Raw genomic sequence first — 17,952 nt, 5'->3', positions numbered from 1 at the left:
ATCTCCCAAACATGGCATGAATCTGGCCACTTCTCTCCATCACTATAGTTCAGAACACCTGTTATTTAATATTTGGACTCTGTGTCACCTTTCAACTGATGATCTGGCTACATTTTTCATAGAGTGGTCATTTATTCATTCATTCATTTCACAATTGTGAAATGAATTGAGCTCCTACTGTGTGTTAGGTGCTGGTGATACAGTGGAAAGCAAAACAAAGTCCTTGTCCTCGTGGAACTAACATCCTTACAGGAGTCAGTTCTCTTTCCTAAAGCACAAATATCATCATGTCTGTCCCCAACTTATATCAATGGCATCCCATTGCCATCAGCATAAAATCCAAACTCTCTACTATATTCTTCCTCTCTAGCTCATCTCATCCCACTATCCCCTTTGCTTATCTTCCCAGTCATATGGAAACAACTTCAGTGACCTATAAATATATTTACTTATTTGTTTATTTTTGGCTGCGTTGGGTCTTTGTTGCTGCACGCAGGCATTCTCAAGTTGTGGCGAGCGGGACCTACTACTCTTCATTGCAGTGCACAGGCTTCTCAATGCCGTGGCTTCTCTTGTTGTGGAGCACGGGCTCCAGGCGTGTGGGCTTCAGTAGTTGTGGCACGCAGGCTCAGCAGTTGTGGCTCATGGGCTTAGTTGCTACACGGCATGTGGGATCTTCCCAGGGATCTTCCCAGGCCAGTGTTCAAACCCGTGTCCCCTGCATTGGCAGGCGGATTCTTAACACCGCACCACCAGGGAAGTCCCTCAATTTCAGTGGCTTAAATGCACCAAGCCTTTGCATATCTTGGAAGATCCCTCCCTTCATCACTTTGCCTTGCTAATTGCTACTCACCCTTCAGGTCTCGGCTCAGAGCTCTCTTGGCCAGGACTGCCAACTGTGTTAAGTCATGATGGGGATAATGGAATTTGGAGGAGGTGCAGGATTCTCTGAGACCTGAAACCCATCCTGTCCCAACCACTTCTGCTCATTCCTTCTCCCCAAGTCTTTGAAAGAAATATGTGCCTAGAGAACAAGGCCAGATAAATGCACACTTTTGTGTGCATTTTTCTGAGGTTCTGGCCTCTTGCACTAGATTGAACAATGTGGATTTTTTTGACCTGGGCTGGAGGGAGACCTAACTGACCTCAGAAAAGGACATTCACCATTTGAGCACCTGAGTACCCATTCTATTTGGAGGAGGCCAGAGCCCAGCACGTTGGCGGTGTTTGTCTAGTGGCAGCAGCACTGGCGGGAATGACCTAACTGGACTGTGCCTGCAATAGAATCTCAGCTGGCTTTTCTGAGGCCAGTTTTCCAGCCCTTTTGTCAGTTCTACGAGCTACTTGATATTCTTCCAATGAGTCACTGTCTCTATTTAGGACCACTATGTCAACAGAAATAATAAACAAGTAGGAATAGAAAAGTTTTATTTGAGCCAAACTGAAGACTATAGCCCGGGAGACACAGACTCAAGAATTGCTTGAATTGTGTTCCTCCAGACTCCAGAATGGAAGTGGCTTATACAGTATAGGCAAAAATTTAAAAATTACATACAGTTGTTTGTCAAGAATTAGGACTGGAGCTGCCAAGAAGTAAGGATGCTTATTAAGCAAGGATAGGTTGGGAGTCAAAATGGTCACACAGTTACACGGGGGAGACTTTGAGACCAGAAGTTGGAGCTGGCAGCTGCTAGTAGACACTGTTTTGAGAATGGCTGGTGGTGTCCTTGAGTTTGATACAGTTCAGAAAACTCAAGTTCTCAGCGATGCAGGAAACGTGTCTGAGACCACATCCACGATGGCCACCCAGCCCCATTTTGGATGCCTGAACCAGAGACACTCCATTTTTATTTTTAAATGCATTCTTTAATGCTTAAAGCAGATGTAAAATGCATATCTGACAGGACATAGGACAGGCTGTTCTAGTTAGCGTAAAGTTCAAGCCAAATCGTGTATGAACCAGAATGACTTCCCCATACCTCAGCATGTGAAAATTTCTTCCATCAACTGGATGTGGTTTCTATTGTTGGAAACCAGACAACCTGAATGGTACAATATCCTTTCTGTCTTATCCCCACCATGGGGCCAATCCCCAGTCCACACTCCAATGGCACGAAATGTCAACCCCAAGGATGATATATTCATCCTTGAGCAGGATAGTTCCACAGCAGGTCTTGACTTACCCACCCATCTCAGGCTTTCATTGATGGGTTGGAAACACAGATCTTAAATGGGAACAAATCCAGGCCATTTATCTTCTCAGCCACATGGGAGGACCAGAGGTTGTATTTCAAAAAAGAGCTAATTGTAAAGGAGGGAGATTCACCCTTGGCCCTGTGGCCCAGTTAGTATCCTGGCCTGTGGCCCATGCATATTGGCATGCCTCCTGCTTGGAGGCAAAGCCAGGGAGAGAGGAGCTGGACCTCTCCCTGGAGTCCAGTAGTTGTGGATGAATAGAAAATGTTTGTTATTTTTCCAGACATTCCGTTGTTCCCTGATAAATTGGCACCATTGCTCCCTGCCTTTGTTACTTCACCATGCTCATGATTTATCGCCTTTCTATCTCTACTTCCATCTCCTGGCTTCTCCCTCTGGTGGGTGTATTGATTTCTCTTACCCCTACCAACTATTTGCTCTCACTGGGTCATAGCTTCTCGCCAGGCTCCTTCTGTCAACCCCACAGTCTCTTCTGCCCGGTGACTTTCCTGCCTCACTGCTTCTGCAGGCCACTCTGCTACGTAAGTTGATCCTATAGATGCAAACTTCCCAAAAGATAGTGTGATTAGTCTGTGATCACTGCTCATCCAGAGAGTCCTGCACAAGGCCTATGGTTTATGGCCACTTTGCTCAGAAAGGCTAAAGAAGTGTCAAACACACAGAGCAAATGGATTCCATTCCAATCCAGCATTTCAGACTTAACGTGTACCAACCTAAGCCTGTCATCTTCACTTCCAGGTCTGTTCCTTCTCCTGAGCACAGCGAACATTCTGCCATAGAGATCTGGTCTTCAAAAGGAAGTCCTCTCCTATACCTTACCTCTCCAGCTTCATCTCTCTTTGCTCCCTCTGTATCACAACCATCTGAACTTCTCAATACGTACTTCTTAAAATCAAATCAGCTCTCCCCACCCTCTAGCCAGTGCTCTCTCCTTTCAACCACACTCCACACAAGGGAGCTTTGTTTGGACTTCTGTCTCAACTTGTATTTCCTTTTCTCTACGAGAGCCCAGTCTGGAGTGCTTGAACATCTTCATCTGCTGCACCATGGACCTCCAGGGCAGAAATGATGATTTATTAATCTTTGGGCCTGGTCCAGAGTGGATATCAGTATCTAAAGACCAACTCGGCGATGACCCTCAAAGATCTTTCCCCTAGAGTTCAGGATACATCACCCCCTCCGTCCCCTGGTCCAGCAGGTCATCTTGAAGAGGTGTGTAAAAATGAGGGTCCTGGAGACAGCTGAGTAGGGTCCCATGGTCCTTCCCCTATGCCAGAGACTGCTCAGGTGTGAATGGGTCTGCAGGCTAAGTCCCGAGAGCAAGTCTCTCCGTAGAGTGGCAACAGCTGAGAGGACAACACAGTGACAATCTAGGTGGTCCTTTTCCTGGCCTGCCTGGGGCTTTGGGACTGCCTGCCTGGTCTAAGTGCCTCTCTGTGCAATGAGCTAATTTCCTTTTGCTCTGTTGATTTCGCTTGTGATGTTGCTGGGCTCAGGAATGACTCAGCTGATTTGCCTTCTGACATGCTTGAAGTGGTGTAGGAGGGGGGCGGAATGGTAGGGGATCAAGTTGCAACCAAAGTTGGAGTCTTATGGTCATGAGGAGGCCTCTTCTCACGCCATAAGACCATGGAGAGGGCCAGAAGGGTTAGGGCCTGGTCCTGAATTTACCCCAGGAGTATGGCAGGAGCTGGGGAAACTCTGCTGGCTCAGGAAGGATTTAAAAAGTTGCAGGGTTCACACTAAAGCCCAGGCTTTAGGACTCTCCCAGCAAGCAGCCAGAATTAGTGTTGGGAGTCCAGCTGGCAGGTGATACAAAGCAAGAGGTATATCAGGCCCTTATATCAAGATTGAGACAGGAACCAGTCTTCATGAAAGTTGGGAAGGAAGCAAATTACTCAAAGAAACAAATTAGAGTGAGATCTAAAACAGAAATCAGCCCCGTGAGTCTGGGCACACCCTGGGGGGGAGGAGAGACCTTAGGCTCCGAAGGACCATCGTCCATTCATCACTCTGTGCTGGGCGCTGGAGGCGCTGAGGTGACTGAAGCCCTGGAGAAAATCCCTGTTTGAGCTGGGTGGCGAACCCAGACGCAGTAAAAGTCGGTTAAGGCTATGGCAGAAGTCAGCACAGGGGCTGCGGAGCATAGAGAATGAGGCTCTGCCTCTGCTTTTTCGGAAAGAGGGTCTAGAGGTCCTTCCTAACGGAGGGGGGCTCTGGGAGTCCTTTATAGTGGCGGGGAAGGACTGAGGGTCCTTCACAGTAGAGGCGAGTTGGTAATTGAAGGATGTAAAAGCATTTACTAGGTGGAAGAGAGAAGCCTGTGTACTGGCATGGAGGTACGTTACGGCAAAGCCTGCTTGGGGCACTGCAGGCAATCAGATGGAACTGATGCATTGGGTGCGTATGAAAATGTGGCTGCAAATGTAGCAGATGTGGATGGGAGGCAGAAGAAAGGGCTGTACTCCTGGTTATGACTTTAGTGGTCCTGACCCCCTTGCCCTTGCATCTGACCTGATCAAATTACAACTCTTCCTCTTAAGGAGAGAAGACGAGTGATAGCTTATTCCTCTTTAGTATGAGTTCCTTTTTTCTTTTAAGTGTAGGCATCTGACTTGGCCTGGCCTCAGGGTGAGGAGGGGAAATTGCAACTCAGTGGGTACTCAGGTGTCCAGGACTCAACCCCAAACTCAGAAGGTGCTGGAACAAGGACAGTATGATTAATGTTAGACTACCCATTACTTCTCCCCGGTTGGCGTTGGTTCAAGAATGAGCTGGGGCTGACCCTGCGTCTGGGTTCCCAGATGTTATAGCAGGGTAGAGATTACGTGACGGTCAGGAGAGCTGGGAGCCTTCTGGGAGGGCACTTGCATGACTGAGAGAGAAGAGCACAGCTTTTACTTCAGAGTTCAGATAGTCCTTGCTAGCTGTGTGTCCTTGAGCAAGTACCCAGTCTCTGAGCCACGGGGTCCTCAGCTGTGAAATGGAGATTAGAGCACCTGTTTCCTAGGATTGTTTTGAGGATAAATGAGATAATTTATGTGAAAGAATCTGGCACACAGTGGATATTTGGTTAAAGGGGATTCTCTTCTGCTTCTCCCCCATGACTTTATTCAATGTGTATAAAGGGTAATAGTTGGATACATAGCTTTTTAAATCAATAAGAGAAATAATACTTCAAAAGAAAAATAGGCAACAGATAGAAGTAATTAGTAGAAGAATACATTTTAATGGCTATTAATCATATATAAATATAATACCAGATACATACAAATATACAGCCATATATATTGATATATATATTTCATTAACAAAAAAGGTAAGTTATAGCAATGATAAAATAACAGCTTGACAAAGTTTATAAAGCATTTAGTCATAAGCACAGTGTGATCCCTTTCACAATTTATAAAGCATTAGTACTCTTCTTCTGTGAACTACCTATTTGTATCTTTTGCCAGTTTTTGTGATGGAGTGTTGCTCTTTTCTTATTGGTTCGTAAGAGCTCTTTATATAGATTAGATTTTAACCTTTTGATGGCCATATGTGTTACAAATATTTTTCCAGTTTATCATTTGTCTTTTGCCTTCATTTCTGGTATTTTGGTTGTACAGAAGTTTGAATTTTTTTATGCAGTCCAAATCACCAGTGAATGTTTTCCTTTTTGGCTTGGCAAAGAGGATAAAGTTTCACAATACACAGCAGAGGAAAGGCTATTCCTAACATGAGACTGCTGGCTTGGGGTAGCATGGACTGAGACTACTTTATATAGATCTTCCTAGTCTCACTCCTAGTCTCTGACTCTAAGTTTCTTACGATGAAGTCTTCTTTTTTTTTTTTTTTTTTTTGCGGTATGTGGGCCTCTCACTGTTGTGGCCTCTCCCGTTGCGGAGCACAGGCTCCGGACGTGCAGCCTTAACGGCCATTGTTCACGGGCCCAGCCGCTCCGCAGCACATGGGATCCTCCTGGACCGGGGCACAAACCCGTGTCCCCTGCATCGACAGGCAGACTCTCAACCACTGCACCACCAGGGAAGCCCACGGTGAAGTCTTCTTATGAAGACTTGGCTTCCCACATAGGTGTGAGCCCAGGGAGAAAATGCTCTGATCACACAGACCTGAGTATGCTAGTCCTCTCAAAAGCTGTGTTTCTCATTGAAAATTAATTGACTACGATCTGGTTTATAGGTCTAAAGAGTTTGGTAACTGTGAGTCTGCCCTAGAGATGAAGCTGTTCTCAGTACTGGCAAAATCAGGTTTCTGAGCTGTAAGTCTGAGAATCAGGGTCTGAGTTGAGTTAATTCATCCAGACCTTTTTGAGACAGGTCAGTCTTACCACCTTTTCTTGGAGATGATCCCCAACATTTCCACTGCTATGCAAGTACCTTTCTCAATAATAGGTGGTGAAGAAGAATAGAAACCCCATAACTAATAATAATTAATAATCACACTTACCCCCTAAATAAGCAATTTTTAGGTGCCTGGCACTGTTTAATGCACTAATTAATAACCACAACATTTCTATGATGTCAACAATATTAGTTTCTAATTTACAGATGAAGAAAATGGGGCCCAGAGAAATAGAGTAAGTAACTTGACCAAAGTTACTAAGTCAGAAAGTGGTGCTGTCAGTATTTGAGCCCTGAACCATCTGTTTTCCTCTGTGCTTATGTTGGTAATAGTTAATTATGACCCTGTCTTGAATTCTTCCTTTAGCTTCGAGATCTTCACCATAATTATTCCACTATTCCAAAAATAAGTTGATAACCTCTTTCTCACTAATTTCTTAATTTCCTTGTGAATTTTCAGATCTCTAGCACGAAATCACGCACGTGGGCACCTTGTGGGTAACTCACAGGTACCACCTGCCAAATCCTTCTTGCCAGAAAATGTGGGCTTCCATTCTTCCACTAGCTTCATGGCTGCTGTGTGAAGTGAAATTTAAAATATAAAGAGTTCCTTGTGCATTGTCTCCGAGCCAGAAGAAGCAGCAATAGGCTGACATGTTCCATATGAGATCTTAGGCCTCAAGGAATATGTCTTTTCCTTACCGTTTTCCAAAGTATTGCTTTAGCTCTTTATTTTCTGAATGTGAATATAGAACTTTATTTATCAGCTTCAGATGGTTTTAGTAATGCTCAAATAACTAAAATTGACCAGTCTATAATTGAATTAAGTTATTTGAAAAATATAAAAATACTTTGCAATTTTGTTTTATGAAGTGCTATTTTTATGAAGACTAGAAAACGTTCTGTAGACAGAAAACTGGGAAATAGAAAAGGAGAGTACATTGTGCCTCAGGAAGAAACAAGAGAGAAAAACCTTGGGAAAAGAAGGAAAATTAATAATTGATGATCACTTACCGTTGCCAGTCACTGCGCTAGATACTTCATTTATATCATCTTGTTTAACCTCTGCAACCACCCTGGGACATAGATTTATTGCATCCATTTCATGGATTAGGAAACAGGCTCAGAAAGGTTAAGTAAATTGCCCAGTTCATACAGCGAGGTGATTTGAGTACAGTTCTCTTAGACCCTCAGTGCCCTGGACACAGGAAGGAAGAAAATATCACAAAATTCAAACTGAAGCCTAGCAGAGACCTGAAAAGATCAAAATGAAACTAACCGGAGATGAAGAAAAGAAGGATGATCAGAGTGACCGGAGAGGTTCTACTAGTCACTAGGAAGAGGTGTGGCCTCTGAATCTGCTGGCTTGGAGCAGGGCAGGGGCAGGTGGCTGGAGCTGGTGCTGATGGAGGTCAGGATGGAAGATGGCTAGAGGGCCTCAGCAAGTCAGAGAGGCTGTTGTTTCCAGGACAGCTGAGTGAGGAGGACCTGAGTTAAGGTAAAGACATGGTTGGCCTGGTGCAGAGACAAGGGCCCTGGTCCTCTCTAGCACAGAAGAAGACTTGAACTCAGTGCCTGGCTCCTCCCTTTTGGAGGGTTAGATTCCTTGTCAAAAGCTTCCATCAGGAAAGCCAGACTTAGCCACCATGTTATCAATAATGCTCCAGCAACCCATCAAGATATTTTCTGATGATATGAGTAGGAATGCCACAGGAAGGTTTCAATCCATTCAAAAAGTACTTACCAAAAAACCCCACATTTTTTTTTCTATGTGCCAGGCATGACTTAAGAGATGGGGATAAAATGGCATGCCCAAATAATTTGATCCTTGCCCTTTGCAGCTACAGTTTAGTGGAGGAGACAGATACTAATCACGTGATCATACAAATAAATGTAAAATTGAAATTTTAAAAGTGCTCCAAAGGAAGGCTTTGCAATACTGTAAGAGCATAATAAATAAGGCATCCTTGAGAAAGCAATGCTTGTGCTATGATGCAGGGAATGAGTAGAAGTTAATTATTTGAAGGAAGAATATTACATTCCAAATGGAGAAACCATCAAGTGCAAAAGTCTTTTGTTTTATTTTTTTTCTCTTTCTTTTTTTTTTAACATCTTTATTGGAGTATAATTGCTTTACAATGGTGTGTTAGTTTCTGCTTTATAACAAAGTGAATCAGTTATACATATACATATATCCCCATATCTCTTCCCTCTTGCGTATCCCTCCCTCCCGCCCTCCCTAAGTCTTTTGTTTTAAATTGTTCATACTGGAGGATGGAGGCTTAGTGCAAGTTCAGGACTTTGTACACATTTTACAGTCCATCTGGATTTCTCCTTTCCTAACTGGAAACTTCCCTAATGGACAAAAAGTCCACATTTCAGGTCAAAGATAGTGCTTTTGTCTTTGAGCGTAAGATGGTTTTTATTTATTCATGCATACATACATACATACATGCAAGTACCTATCCATCCAATCAGGTCTCCAACCAAGTGTCTATTCATTTATCTATTCATTCATTACCCATTCATATATCCATTTAATCATCCATCATACAAATCATCAATCCATGTGTCATCTACCCCTTCCCCAGACAACCATCCATCTATCCATGCATCTATACACCAACTCACATTCTATCTCACCATTTGTTTATATATCCATTATCTGTCCACCCACCTACCTATTCATCCATTCGTTTATCCATGTGTCCATCAATTCATTTATCCATTGATGTATCCATATATTCATTTACCCCTCTCTGACGTAATAAATATGTTTGGTCTCTACCCCTGGTTCCTGACACAGAGTTCCTAAATCCCTTGGAATTTCCTGGGGGATAGAAAAATGTTTTGTTCTCATAAGGCAACTCTTGGTGGGCTCCTGTATAGCTTCAGAATGGGGCTGGTCACCAGAAAGATCAAGCCATGATTAGAAGTTTTGAACTTTCAGCCCCACCCCTTCATCCTCTGGGGAGGGGGGAGGGACTGGAGATTGAGTTAATCACACCTACAGTGATGAAATTTCCATAAAAATTCCAGCTATGGGGTTCAGAGATGTTCCAGGTTGGTGAATGTATCCAGATAGTGGGAGGGTAGAACACACCAAACTCCACCTGGACAGAAAATCCTGTGCTTAGGACCCTTCCAGACCTTGCCCTATATACCTCTTCATCTGCCTGTTCATTTGTATCCTTTACAATATTCTTTATAATAAACTGGTAAACATAACTAAAGCATTTCCCTGAGTTCTGTGATCCATTATAGCCAATTATCAAACCTGAGGAGAGAGTCATGGGCAGCCCTGATTTGTAGCCAAGTTGGATAGAAGTGTGAGTAACCTGGGAACACTCTACTTGTGACTGGCGTTCAAAGTTGGGGGAGCAGTCTTGTGGGGATGAGCCCTTAACCTGTGGGGGTCTGTGCTAACTCCAGGAAGTTAGTATCAGAATTGATTAATGCGAGGGAAAACCCCACACATATGGTGTCAGAAGTGTTATGAATGGAGAAACAAGTTTTCTTTTACCCACCCCTCCAACCAACCAACAATTTATTCGTGTATGCATTCACCCATCCCTCCATCCATCCATTCGTCCACCCAACTATCAGTGTATTCATCCATTTATCATTCATCCATTTAATCATCCAAGTATTCATCCATTTTCCATCCACTTATTGACTCATTGATACATTCATCCATTTCTATTGCTTCTGTGACAAATTACCACATACTTAGTGTCTTAAAACAACACAGATTTATTATCTTACAGTTCTGGAGTTCAGCGGTCCAAAATGGGTCTTAAGGGGTTAAAATTAAAATGTGGGTAGAGCAGCAGTACTTCTGGAGGTCCTAGGGGAGAATCTGTTTCCTTGCCTTTTCCAGCTTCTAGAGCCCACCTGCATTCCTGATCTCATGTCTCCTTCCTTGAACTTTAAAACCAGCAGCCTACCATCTTTAAATCTCTAAATCTGTCCCTTCTGCCTTCCTCTTATAAGGGTACTTGTGATTACATTGGGCCAACCCAGATAATCCAGGATTATCTCCCCATCTCAAGGTCAGTTGATTAGTAAGCTTAATTCCCCTTTGCCATGTAAACGAAAATATTCACAAATTTCAGGGATTAAGACATCTTTGAGAGCCATTATTCTAGCACACCATCTGTCCATTTATGCATTCATTCATCCATCTGTTCATTAGTCCGTCTTTGTGTTCATCCACCAATCCATCAGTTTGGTCATCCATTCACTCATCTAGTACCTATGTACCCATGTACGTATGTATGTATGTATGTATGTATCTATCTATCTATTCATCCATCCATTGTCCACTTATTTATCCATTCATCCAACTAATCATTCACTTGCCCACCACCCATTCATCTGTCATATTAGCCATCCATCCTAATTTCATTATTCCCATTTATCCATTCGATCATCCATTCCTCCACCAATCATTCATGCATCATTTTTTCTTCACTTTATTGTGCTTTGCTTTCCTTTGCTTCACAGATATTTCATTATTTTCCATGCATCATTTTAACTATCCAACCGTCCATCTAATCATTCATGAGCTACCCTTATCTACCTTGTCTCTTTTAATTAACTAAACAATATGCTTCCAAGACTACACACACACACACACACACACACACACACACACGCGCACACACACCGCGCGCGCGCACACACACAGATAACCATTTGGACCTACTTACCAAAACAGATCATCCTACCTGCATCTTTGCCATTTGTTTTCAACCACCTATTTTTTTGATCCTAACTCCAAATGACTTGGAGCTCCTGGCTCCTAATCCTGACTCCATTTTGCCTGTGGTACTTTTTACTTGCTTGATGTCAATGGGTCTTCCAGGAATTTTACTTCGTTTACAGAGCTCTGCCTGTGGTGACCCTGATTTGCCCTTGCCCTTGTTAATGCCCAGGAGTAAGGAGAATAAGCAAACTTGCAATATGTGAGTATTTGTGCAGGGGAGATATTGGATCAGAGCTGTGTCTCAATGTTTTCTCTGCTATACCCCCTGTGACCCCAATGAGGAGGTTTGTGTTTTTTGTTGTTTTTTTTTAACATCTTTATTGGAGTATAATTGCTTTACAGTGGTGTGTTAGTTTCTGCTTTATAACAAAGTGAATCAGCTATACATATACATATATCCCCATATCTCCTCCCTCTTGCTTCTCCCTCCCATCCTCCCTATCCCACTCCTCTAGGTGGTCACAAAGCACTGAGCTGATCTCCCTGTGCTATGCAGCTACTTCCCACTAGCTACCTATTTTACATTTGGTAGTGTATATATGTCCATGCCACTCTCTCACTTTGTCCCAGCTTACCTTTCCCCCTCCCCGTTTCCTCAAGTCCATTCTCTACATCTGTGTCTTTATTCCTGTCCTACCCCTAGGTTCTTCAGAACCTTCTTTTTTTTAGATTCCATATATATGTGTTAACATACGGTATTTGTTTTTCTCTTTCTGACTTACTTCACTCTGTATGACAGACTCTAGGTCCATCCATCTCACTACAAATAACTCAATTTTGTTTCTTTTTATGGCTGAGTAATATTCCATCGTATATATGTGCCACATCTTCTTTATCCATTCATCTGTTGATGGACACTTAAGTTTCTTCCATGTCCTGGCCATTGTAAATAGAGCTGCAGTGAACATTTTGGTACATGACTCTTTTTGAATTATGGTTTTCTCAGGGTATATGACCAGTAGTGGGATTGCTGGGTCATATGGTAGTTCTATTTTTCATTTTTTAAGGAACCTCCATACTGTTCTGCATAGTGGCTGTATCAATTTACATTCCCACCAACAGTGCAAGAGGGTTCCCTTTTCTCCACACGCTCTCCAGGATTTATTGTTTGTAGATTTTTTGATGATGGCAATTCTGACCGGTGTGAGGTGATACTTCATTACAGTTTTGATTTGCATTTCTCTAGTGATTAGTGATGTTGAGCATCCTTTCATGTGTTTGTTGGCAATCTGTATATCTTCTTTGGAGAAATGTCTATTTAGGTCTTCTGCCCGTTTTTGGAATGGGTTGTTTGGTTTTTTTTGATATTGAGCTGCATGAGCTGCTTGTAAATTTTGGAGACTAATCCTTTGTCAGTTGCTTCATTTGAAAATATTTTCTCCCATTCTGAGGGTTGTCTTTTCGTCTCCTTTATGTTTTCCTTTGCTGTGCAAAAACTTTTAAGTTTCATTAAGTCCCATTGTTTATTTTTGTTTTTATTTCCATTTCCAGTGAGGAGGTTTGGATGAAAACTATACTTCTCACCATCTAGGTTGATTTTTTTCCCCCAGGGAATTAAGACAAATAGTAGTGAAAATATTTATGGTGTGATGGTCATAAAACCATTTTGAAAATTACAAAAAATCTCAAAAATTGCCATTATATAAGGAAAAACTAATAAAATATGGCTAACTTTATTTTTAACAAGTTTTGTTCTTCTCCCAGACTTTTGCCCAACAAATACTAGTAATAAGTTGAGAAAGCATCTACTACTGAAGCAAAAGCATTAATAGTGGCAATAACTATAAAATCACCACTCCCTCACCAACACCATCATGATTTATAGTTGTCAGAACTGGTAATGGTCTCTCACCACAGGCTGAGCCATAGACAAGGTACACCATGGGCTATATGACATTGCCAGTGCTCAGCTAAATGCCACCCCCTGCTCTGTTGCTCAGGAGAGCACATCAGAATACAAATGAATAGGAGTTACATTATTATAAGAATATCTGCTCCCATTTATTTATTTTTTTAAAAGGTAAATCATTTAGACTGTGCTCCTTTGTATAGGATCAGTGACAAATTACCATATACTTCATAACTGGCCATGTCAAGACCTAACACTGAGAACCATGGCTAAATGACTGCTAGATTCCTGTATAGTTTTAAGGTCAAGAATCCATCACGGGCACATGTTTAAATTGGAATGAAATTGTCTGAGCAAGTCTTGGTAGCCCAGCTCTTCTCCTGCAAATGCCATTCACTTGTTGGGTAAGCAGAAGGCAGAAGTGCTGGTACTTCATGGAGCTCAACACTGGCCAGTCCTTTGAGGGCGTTGTTTACACTTCTTCAAAACCATTCAAGAAAAATTTAATGAAAAGTGTGCTTTTATCCAAAAGAATATTTCAGAAATGCATGAAGAGGGACAGTGCCCTGGCAATTCTCTATGACCGATCAGTAGTCTGGTCTGGGAAGACGTCACATCTTAGCAGTTCGAAGATTCTACAGCCCTGTGTCAAAAGATTTTGGAGGCACTGACATTTCAACCATGTGAGGACACTGGTTTATGAATATGGCCTCTGGTCATCACTAAGACACATGCAAATTATACAGAATGGGTTTATACTCTGATGTCTCATGTATAAAATACTACACCTGAAATCCTCAGTAATAATTCTTGGGTTTATGCCAAATGCATCTCATGTGACCCTGACGGCACCCTAATAAGTTGCCTAGACGGCATTATCCCCCTTTTACAGGTGAAATGGCTACATCATTGTGGTCACTGTCAAAGTTAATGTCTGGAGATGGCAAATAGGTTTTACACTGCAAGCCCTTCCTAGTTGGTCTTACCCCATATAGGTGGGGACAGTATAAGAGTTTGAATCTCAGCATGTGGAGACCATTGAGGGCCATCTTGGAGGATGGCTACCACACTTTTCCCTGGCAAAAACATGGAAACTAATCAATTAATTAAAAAGAAACTGTAGTGCTTTATTCCTACAGTGAAAACAGCATTGCTTTTTTTTTTTAATAGTCAATTTGCAGATAGTCATGTCTCTAAATTGGTCAGTAATGTTGATGGCAGAATTGTGTACATAAGGAAAAGAATTCCACAGCAACTTGAGGCTTGGTAAAAAGCTTCAGCTTAAGCAAGTTTTTATGTCTAAAATGGTCTGTGGCTGCAGGAAAGTACACTTCTGAGTGAGAACGAAGGATTTATGGAGCTATTTCAGGGTAGGGTGACCAGTGTTTTCAAAAAATCCTGTCCAAGAACATTTGAGGTGTGACTTTCTATAAATCATAGTTACCGAAAGTGAGCACAGTCATTTATACATATAAACTCAGATTTTAGAAAATCAAAATAGTAGTTGTGCCGTACATGGGTGAGAGAGCTCTACAGCACTTTAAGAGTTAAATCAGCCCAATTAATACACAAGGGATGGAGGTCATATATCAGCAGAAGGCACTTGAAAAGACAGAAGGTCCCTCAGGCCAAAGGCAAGAAGGACAGAGATGGACTTGGGTCGAATCAATGGAATTAATATGTTTCCAAAAAAAGCCAGGGGCTTCCCTGGTGGCGCAGTGGTTGAGAGTCCGCCTGCCGATGCAGGGGACACGGGTTCGTGCCCCGGTCCGGGAAGATCCCACATGCCGTGGAGAGGCTGGGCCCGTGGGCCGTGGCCGCTGGGCCTGCGCATCCAGAGCCTGTGCTCCGCGACGGGAGAGGCCACAACAGTGAGAGGCCCGCGTACCGCAAAAAAAAAGCCAGTCAACAGAAGGGGGAAGATCTACACAGAACTTGGGAAAATAGGGGCCAGAGGAAAGGATGTAATTAACAATTTGTTCATCAGTTACCATGTGCTAAATTTGTGCAAATAATTTAATCCACACAACAACCCTATTATCGAAATCAAAAAACTCTAAGTTAAGTGACTTTCCTAAGGTCACCAGCGGTAGAGCTGGAATTGAAACCAGATCTCTTTGTCTCCAAAGCCTGTGGGCTTAACTATTCTTATCCAGTTTTGTCTTGGGGAAAGTGCTTTTGGCAGGCCAGGGCAGTGCCACTGGCTATACATATTTTTTTTATTTCTTTTTTGGGAGTTACCTCCACACACCATGGGTCACTGGCATTTTCTCAGTGGCAAATTCACAGGCACATGATTTCGAGCTGTAAGGGAGAATAAAGCTGATACTGCCCACTCTCCTCCTGTTACAGATGATATCTGTGAGTTCATTTTTTATTTTTATTTTAAAAAATATTTATACATTTATTTATTTGGCTGCACCGGGTCTTAGTTGCGGCACCTGGGATCTTCATTGCCACGTGCATGATCTTTTAGTTGCGGCATGTGGGATCTAGTTCCCTGAGCAGGGATCGAACCCAGGCCCCCTGCATTGGGAACACGGCGTCTTAGCCACTGGACCACCAGGGAAGTCCCTCTGTGAGTTTATTTTTGCAAACTGCCATGAACCCCTCTCCACCAGCTCTTGGAGGATAAGGTCCATGATATAGCAGGGAATTCCATTTTTGGCAATTGGTGAGAGTGACTCTAAAGGGATGCAGTTGATTTTCTTATGTGGTTTGTTGGATTCATCACGGTCTAATCAGAAAACAAAACATTCTGAGAGGTTAAAACACGAGGACTTTATCTGAGGACAAAGAGGTCTGGGACCAACATGCTTATAAATTGGCTCAGAATTGTTTGCAAGGGCAGCATTATTGGAAATAAGTGTATGGCCTCATAAGATACTACTTTGAAGGACAAAATTCATTGGGGTGATCATCCTGGTATACTTCAGATCTCAGCTAATGGGCAGCTTTCCTTGACCTCCTTGATCAAGGCAGATCCTTCCAGCACAGGCTCTCATGGCACCAAGTGACCTTCCTTTATGGCACTTACCACTGCTGTTATGTTTTACATTTGTTTGCACGATTATTTGACTAAACGTCTGTCTTCTTCACAGATTGCAAGCTCCAGGAAGGCTGAGTTTGTGCTGCATTTTATTCACCGTTGTATCCCCAGCACCCAGTACAGTGCTTGCCAGTTGCAGGCAATCAGTGAATGTCCTTTCAACGTATGTGTTCGATTGTAAGCATCGATCTCCTTAGGTATCCACCCAAGATAAATGAAAACATATGTCCACACAAAGACTTGCATGTAAATGTTCATAGCACCGTTATTCATAATAGCCCCAAAGTGGAAACAATCCAAATGTCCATTAGTTGGCGAGTGGATAAGTATTGTAAAAAGACGGCATTATCCATACAATGGAGGACTCTGCAGTGATAAAAAGGAATAAACAGATAATATATTCTACAACGTGGATGAACCACAAAGATGTTGCATTAAGTGAAATAAGCCAGACACAAATGACTGCATATTGCACTGTTCTGTAAGGATGAAATTTCTAGAAAAGGCAAAACTATAGAGAAGAAAGCAGATCAATGGTTGCCTGGGCCTGGGAGTGGGAGTGGGGAGTGACTGCAGACAGGAAGAAGGGAGCTCCTGGGGGAGGTGGAAATTTTCTAAAACTGGATTGTGGTAAAGGTCGCACCACTGTATAAATTTACTAAAAATCATTAAACTGTACACTTGCAGTAGGTGTGGGGTACGGTATGCAAATTATCTTCAATAAAGCTGTTAAAAATGTTTAAAAAATCAGTCTCCTCACTTAGTCATTTTATCCCATCTTATGTTCTGGGAATACTATTTCTGTGGGACATTGTGCCAGAGACTGCTAAGTGAGTCTCTCAACTCTTTAGTGACAAAATCTCAATTTTTTAAATTGAATTATAGTTGATTTACAATATTGTGCTAGTTTCAGGAGCACAGCAAAGTGATTCAGATATATATATATATATATATATATATATATATATATATATACTTTTTCAGATTCTTTTCCATTATAGGTTATTACAAGATGTTGAATATAGTTCCCTGTGCTATACAGTAGGTCCTTGCTGTTTATCTATTTTATAGATAGTAGTGTGTATCTGTTAGTCCCGTACTCCTAATTTATCCCTTCCCCTGCTTCCCCCTTTGGTAACCATAAGTTTGTTTTCTATGTCTGTGAATCTGTTTCTATTTTGTAAATAAGTTCATTTGTATTATTTTTTAGATTACACATATAAGTAATATATAATTGTCTTTGTCTGACTGACTTCACTTAGCATGATAATCTCTAGGTCCATCCATGTTGTTACAAATGACAATATTTCATTCTTTTTTATGACTGAGTAATATTCCATCATATATATATATATATATATATATATATATATATATAGCACATCTTCTTTATCCATTCATCTGTTGATGGAAACTTAAGAACATCAATTTTTAAAATTATTTATTTATTTATTTGGCTGTGCCGGATCTTAGTTGCGGCAGGCGGGATCTAGTTCCCTGACCAGGGATCAAACCTGGGCAGTCTGCATTGGGAGCGCAGAGTCTTAACCACTGGACCACCAGGGAAGTCCCAAGAACCTCAATTTTTAACTTGACACATAACCAAGCAAAATTTTTTTAAAACCATATTTCCCAGCCTCCTCTGCAGCTTGGTGTGGCCATGTGACCGAGTTCTGGCCAATGAGATGTAAGCAGAAGTGATGTGTAGTATTTCCAGGAAGGC

General features: G+C 42.1%; 1 long non-coding RNA gene across 4 annotated transcripts in view; it reads left to right on the top strand.

Moving 5' to 3' along the window:
• Positions 1–17,952, top strand: part of LOC137207848 (uncharacterized) — a 58,347-nt gene that overhangs the window by 39,920 nt on the left and 475 nt on the right. Inside the window, exon 3 of one of the 4 annotated variants that reach the window (XR_010935326.1) lies at positions 16,282–16,406. This is a non-coding gene — a long non-coding RNA (uncharacterized lncRNA). Of the gene's footprint in view, positions 1–16,281; positions 17,110–17,952 lie in introns of those variants that run through there. The other 3 variants (XR_010935327.1, XR_010935325.1, XR_010935328.1) reach the window with 3 other exon arrangements.

Source organism: Pseudorca crassidens, chromosome 15 (assembly GCF_039906515.1).
Source record: "Pseudorca crassidens isolate mPseCra1 chromosome 15, mPseCra1.hap1, whole genome shotgun sequence".
In the NCBI taxonomy this organism is placed as follows: Eukaryota; Metazoa; Chordata; class Mammalia; order Artiodactyla; family Delphinidae; genus Pseudorca; species Pseudorca crassidens.
The sequence above is the reverse complement of the archived record's forward strand: the minus strand, read 5'-3'. Positions and strand labels throughout refer to the sequence as shown.